Consider the following 7,479-nt stretch of genomic DNA (forward strand, 5'->3'; position numbering starts at 1 on the left):
TCTAGTCAAACAAGTACTCCAACTCAAAATCCCGATAATCCATTTTTTGAACCCGACTTCAAAATTGAAAACCCGGAGGATATTCAAGGACAATTCCAAGATCCAGAACCACTAATCATTCCTCCTGAACCACAAACCGTTAAATCAGAATCCTCTAGTGATTCGTATTCAACAATTTCAATTATGGAAGTAACGGAACCTCTAAGTATGGAAGATCGAATGAGAGCCACACGCACGGGCCAAGGACACGCCATTATTTAGCCAGACATTAATGCGCCAGATTATGAAATCAAAGGACAAATCGTACACATGGTAACTAATTAATGCCAATATAGTGGTACGCCAAAAGAAGATCTAAATGAACATCTTCGAACCTTTAATAGGATCTGCACTCTATTCAAAATCAGAGAAGTTGAGGATGAACAGATCTATCTCATGTTATTTCCCTGGACTTTAAAGGGAGAAGCTAAAGATTGGTTAGAATCGTTACCTGAAGGGGCGATTGATACATGGGATGTCTAAGTTGAAAATTTTCTTAAACAATTCTTTCTGGCATCTAAAGCCGTGAGACTTCAAGGAGAAATTGTTACGTTCACACAAAAGCCAAATGAAACTCTATATGAGGCGTGGACAAGATTCGGAAAATTGTTGAGAGGATGTCCTCAACATGGTTTAGACAATTATCAAATAGTACAAATATTCTACCAAGGATGCGACATTGCTACACGAAAAGACATCGACATAACAGCTGGTGGTTCCATTATGAAGAAAACCGCAACTGAAGCTTACAAAATTATTGATAACACAGCCTCCCACTCTCATGAGTGGCACCAAGAAAAAGATATCTTTCATTCATCTAAAGCGGCTAGAGCCGATTCTAGCCATGACTTTGATTCCTTTCCGCAAAAATAGACGCTTTCGAGAGACGAATGGAAAAGATGACTAAAGATATTCACGCAATACGAATCAGTTGTGAGCAATGCGGTGGAACACACTTAACGAAAGATTGTCACAATGAACAAACGATGGAACAACGTGAGAATGTTTCCTATATGAACCAAAGGCAGGGAAATAATTATCAAAATAATTATCAACCGCCAAGGCCAAACTTCAATCGAAATCAAAATATTCTTTACAATCCAAATGGACACAACAATAACTCGTACAACCAACAAGGTCCGAATAACCAACCAACTCAAAACAACACTTTCAATCAACAAAAACCTAACTTGTATAAACCACCACAACAAACCGAAGAGAAAAAGCCAAATCTGGAAGAAATGATGGCAAAGCTAATAAAATCTCAAACACAATTTATTACATCTCAAACCCAAACAAATGAGAGGTTTGATTAGTCATTAAGAACTCAACAAGCTTTCATTTTGAATCTAGAAAAACACGTAGGTACTCTTGCTAGCATGATGAGTGAGAGGGAACAAGGAAAGCTACCGAGTAATACTGAAGTAAATCCTCAGAATGAGAATGTTAATATGGTGTCAACGAATTCTGAAAAACCAGCATCAGAAGATGGGAAGGTTTTCGATGTAAGTAACAATGAAGAAGTTACAACACCACCACCACCAACCAAGTATGTAAAACCAGTGGTGGCACCATACAAACCACCCATCCCGTTTCCAAGAAAAGGAGTTGAGTATGAGCAAGTAATAGGTAATAAAGTTTGTGATACCTCTGGAAAAAAGAAGAAGAATAAGAAAGTGCAAGAAACAAAAACTGTAAAAATAAACCCGGTGAAGACAGTTCCACCAAAACCTCCACCCAGGTTGGGTGATTCGGGTGAATTTATTGTTCCGTGTCTACTTAGTGATTGTGTCATGTATGATGCACTAGCAGATTTAGGTGCGAGTGTGAGTGTTATGCCTCTTTCATTATATAAGAGATTAGGAGTAGGTGAGTTAAGTCTAACAGAGATGAGTGTTCGACTCTTTGATCAAACAATTAGGCACCCAGTTGGAATCGCTGATAACCTACCGGTTCAAGTGGGTAATTTAACCTTTCTAGTCGAATTTATTGTCATTGACATAGAAGAGGACTCAAACATTCCTCTAATTTTAGGTCGACCATTCTTAGCGTCCACCGAGGCGTTATTTGATGTAAGAAAGGGTAGAATGACACTTAGTGATGGTGAAAAATCGATCACCTTTGTGAGTCGAAAGTCTAAATCTCCACCAACCAAAATCGTTGAACCAACAAAAACGATTGGTAAAAACTATATTGATTTACCAACTCCAACGGTAGTGCTTAACAATAATAAAACGCCTAAGTGTGGGGAAGATGAAGCAACACCTAATGATGACCTGATAACAAAGAACCCCGTTATTGATACGAAATTAAATGACTCCGTTATTAACAGTTCATTGAAGAAACTTATTAAACGGATTCGTGATACTAGAACCAAGGGGAACTTTAAGTTATGTAACCGGTTAGTATCCAATCTATCGCCTAAAGAAAAGGCAAAACTAGTTGAATTTGTAGATATTATACAGGAATCTGACCAATGGCTTAAAGCAAAAGTCACAGATATGCAAGTTGATTATGGTCCAAAAGAAATTGACGATGAAGTTAATCACAATTTCGACACCACAGCTACCTAAGTGTGGGGAGATTCAAATGTTCCAAAAAGAAAACATTGTCTAGAGTTAGTTGTTCTGTTCTCGTGTAGTTCCGAGAATGGAATCCGATTGGTCTTTTCCACTAGCAGACACTAAAGAACTAGTTTTCTCCCCCCATTCTGAATTTTTGTTTTGTAGGTTTTGTATGAAATTAATTTGCATTTTTAAATTTAATTTTTGTGTGATTTAAAAACAAAATTTACTTTATTTCATTAAGTTTAAAAAATGATTTCTAAAATTCATCGTAAGTTAAAGACTAGGTCATGGAACCGAAATTGCTTTACCCGAGGGCGGGGCGGAAAAAAATTTTGTTATCATTATTTTTAATTTTATTGATCTAAAGTATACCAAAAAAATTAAAAAAACTCAAAAATTTTTGCTTTTAAAACAATCGCTTTAAAAACGACAAATTTTAAATTTTGTCGAGGGACGGACTAGGTAAACATACCGAAACTACCTAAAGTAAAAGGAAACAAAATTTTAAAAAATTAGTCATTTAAATTGTTTTAATAAATAACTGTTTATATATATATATATATATATATATATATATATATATATATATATATATATATATATATATATATATATATATATATATATATATATGTTTGTAGTTTATCTTATGTACAAAACAGGGTAAAACAGCTCATTTTCAAAGAATGACATTAAAGTTCAGCAAAAGCTACTAATTTTGACGATAAGACGCAAAACATATGTGAAATTACAACAAAAGGAATGAACGATGAGGCGCACCATCTATCATTCGACGACCTTAGTAATTACAAACTGGGTATTTTTAATCACTTTTCTACACTAATCACCCTCATGAATTTATAATTATAGTCTGATTTCATGCAAATGAGGGCATTGCATGATCTCAAGTGTGGGAAAGGGTTATCAATTCTCTCGGGTTTACACTTAGTTTAATTGCCAAATTTTGTGAAAATTTGAAAAATTTTCAACTAAATGAATTCAAAATCATGTTTATACATATTTATGAACGATAAAACTAGGTGTTAATGCCGAAATTATTGTTACCTCGGAGAGAACATAAATGGAGAAACAACCCAAAATGTTAGAATTCATTTAAAATGGAATAGAGGAGAATAAAAAGGCAAAGAAAAAAAATAAATAAAAGCTAAGTGTGGAAAGAATTTACCAATTTCTTTAAAACACATATCACATATTTGGAACATATTATTGCAGGTACTTTTGTTTTGGACGATTTTAATCAGTTTTACCCGATTTACTGTAATATATTTAAAAGAAAGATGAATCTACACGATGAATCAATTCCATCATTAAAAGGAAGTAAAGTCTTTCGAAAAAGACACGCGCTTCTTGATTTAGGTCAGGAAGTTGTCATCTAGACCAGCTGTAGGTTGACGAAAAATCTAGAAAAGTCATCTCTAGAATCAGCAGAAAATCCACGGACCTCAGCATCAAACAGGGTCGCCAAGTGGTCAGACTTATCCTAACCATGAGAGGATCTGTCTCGTAAAATGGGGAGGGCGCCGTGCAAATTAGCTTGATAAGACTAATGAATCAGATCCCCAGAAAGGATAATCTCCTTGAAAGATTAAAAATCAGCTTTTATGCCTGATATTACTCAATCCTTGAGGTTGACTTTAAAGATTGAGAATTACAAACTCATGGAATTCGATGATATCTAAACTCGAGCTTGAACGAGAAAATATTTTGATCAAATTAAAACCGATTTGTTTTCCGAAAACCTATTTTCAATGCGTTCATTACCATTGAACGTAAAATCCTAAGAATTCACCTGGAATTCATAAGGTCACCTGAACCAAATCGGGTGTCAACCGTAAGAACGGTGGTTGCATAGCATGGTCGAAGACAGGACCTTGTGCCAGATCAAAAAATTATAGGGTGATCTTTACTATTGCTCCTACAAAGGATAGTAACTGCATCCGACACGTTTTTGACCATAATTATCTGCATGTCATTGGACATTGCCTTAAAAGTTGCTTGTTCAATGCTTTCCTTTACAACCGGACGGTAGTTTACCGAAAGGTAATATACGGAGCAAGCAAACTGGATGTGTGCTTTCCTAATACAAGGATTAGCAATTGGGTGACACAAAACCATAAGTTTTGAGCTAAAATTTTCAAATCTGAAACCCACAAAACCCACAAAAACAATTTGCAAACACCGGTGAAGGGTTATTCCGAAAAACTTATCTAGGGTAAAAGCTAGAATGAATTTTCAAAAGATCAAATGTTTTCATAAAGATCCAATTTCCTTAAGGATCTAAATTTTATAAGTCTTGTGAGACTGTAAACCACATCGTTACTATCATTGTTTATACCGCCGTATCAAAATCACTGATGTATAAAGTGTGAGAATAAAAAAAGTGATTCGAGTGAAGTGTGATTTTATTTCAAGTTCTGTATTGCTTGAGGACAAACAACGTTCAAGTGTGGGGATATTTGATAGTGCTCCAAATGAACATATATTTAGGCACAATATCCTTCCAATATGTAAAGCTTTTAGTTACTATTGTTCTATTTTTATGTAATAATCGTTTAAATAAATAAGTGCGAACACAAAAGAAGAAAACGACGATTTGAAGACGCAAACGACCAAAAAGCTCAAAAGTACAAAGTACAATCCAAGTGCTTCAAATTATTGATAAGAAACGTCTCAAAATTACAAGAGTACGAGCCGCGAAACGCAAAGTACAAGATATTAAATAGTACGCAAGGACGTTCGAAAATCCAGAAACGGGACCAGAGTCAACTCTCAACGCGCGACGCAACGGAGCTAAAATTACAAATCAACTATGCACATTAATATAATATAATATATATATATATATATAATTATATAAAATTATATATATATATTATATATATTAAATAAATATGTCGACAAGCTAGGAGCCAAAAAGTATGTGACCAGGAAATGACGGCCATGCGATCGCATGTCAAGAAGGCACAAATCTCATGCGACCGCATGAGTTACTGTAGCAGGCCACATTCTATAAATTCAGCATTTTTCGGACGAATTTATCACATCTTTTTCTCTTCTCTTCATCTGTAATATAAATATATATATTTATAATTTTAATTTTAATTTAAGTTTAATAATAATTGGGTTATTGTAAGAAATGTTTTACGGGTTTTAAGTCGGAACTCTGTCCGGGTAACGCTACGCGATAAATAATCACTGTAAGTTATGTTCTTCCTTTTTAAATTAATGTCTCGTAACTAAGTTATTATTATACTTATTTAAGCCAAAGTAATCGTGATGTTGGACTAAAAATTAAGATTGGGTTATTAGATTTTGTACCATAATTAAGGTTTGGACAAAAGACCGACACTTGTGGACATTGGACTATGACTATTAATAGATAGGGGGTATTGTCTAATCAAATGACAACTCATTAGAATCTGTCGAACCTATCTTCAAATTAGTTAATCTAATAATTATTAAAATGATTTTGTATGTTCTATTTAGTGACGTTTATACGACATCTTTTACGATCATTTAATTAATTATTCGGGTTGGGTAATTGATTATTCATTCTGATCAAGTGGGTAAATTAATATTCATATCTCATTAAAACAGGGGTGGATTACATATAAGGATAATTGGTGTAATTGTTAACAAAGTTATAAAACCTTGGATTACACGCAGTCGATAACCTGGTGTAATCATTAAACAAAGTATTAAAACCTTGTTACAGTTCGAATCCCTAATTAGTTGGAATATTTGACTTCGGGAATAAGGTTAATTTGACGAGCATTTTATAATTATGACCGATGGACTATTATGGACAAAAACCAAATAGGTATCAAATAATCCAGGACAAAGGACAATTAACCCGGGTAACAATTAATCAAAACGTCAAACATCATGATTACGGAAGTTTAAATAAGCATAATATTTTTATTTCATATTTCATCGTACCTTTATTTACTATCATTTTAATTACTGCAATTTACTTTATCGCAATTTAAATTCTGTCATTTATATTATCGTCATTTATCTTTACGCTTAAAATATAAAATCGACAAAACGGTCATTAAACGGTAAAACCCCATTTTATAATAATATTACTATATATAATTATATATTTTTTATATAAGTACAGTTGTTAAAAATATAGTACGTAATCACTAGCTCCCTGTGGAACGAACCGTACTTACTAAAAACTACACTACTTTATGATTAGGTACACTGCCTATAGTGTTGTAGCAATGTTTAGGTATATCTCATCTATATAAATAAATAAAACTTGTATTATATTTCGCCGTATTTCGTAGTAAACAATAATAGTATTTCGTATACACCTCGCATCACATCAAGTGGATTCATTGGAGAATGTGCATTGCTTTTAAAGACCTAATAAAGCATGTCCTAAAGACAATTATCCACTTCCAGAAATTGATTTGAAAGTGGATTCATTGCATACCTTCCCATATAAATGTTTTTTAGATGCGGCAAGGAGATATCATCAGATCCCAATGGCTAGGGAAGATGCAGATAAAATAGCTTTCCATACAGGCAAGGGCATATTTTCTTATATGATGATGCCTTTTAGATTAATCAACGCGAGTGCAACATATCAAAGGTTAATTGATACTGTGTTTGAAAACCAAATTGGGTGTAATCTCGATGCTTATGTAGATGATTTAGTAATTAAAAGCGCAACGCAAGCGCGTATTTTAGATGATATGCGGGAAACATTTGATACATTGCGCAGAATAAATATGAAACTTAATCCGTCAAAATGTAGTCTCGGCGAAACTGAAGGAAAATTCTTGGGCTATCTCGTTACTGAGCAGGGTATTCAAGCTAACCAAAAAAGATCGCGGCCATT

General features: G+C 33.9%; 1 non-coding gene across 1 annotated transcript; it reads right to left on the bottom strand.

The window, feature by feature from the left end:
* Positions 1 to 567: 567 nt before the first annotated feature.
* LOC139860755 (small nucleolar RNA R71) lies at positions 568 to 674 on the bottom strand. Its single transcript, XR_011763377.1, has one exon. It is a non-coding gene; the product is annotated as a small nucleolar RNA R71 (small nucleolar RNA).
* Between the last annotated feature and the right edge of the window lie 6,805 nt (positions 675 to 7,479).

This window comes from Rutidosis leptorrhynchoides, chromosome 7 (genome assembly GCF_046630445.1).
Source record: "Rutidosis leptorrhynchoides isolate AG116_Rl617_1_P2 chromosome 7, CSIRO_AGI_Rlap_v1, whole genome shotgun sequence".
In the NCBI taxonomy this organism is placed as follows: domain Eukaryota; kingdom Viridiplantae; phylum Streptophyta; class Magnoliopsida; order Asterales; family Asteraceae; genus Rutidosis; species Rutidosis leptorrhynchoides.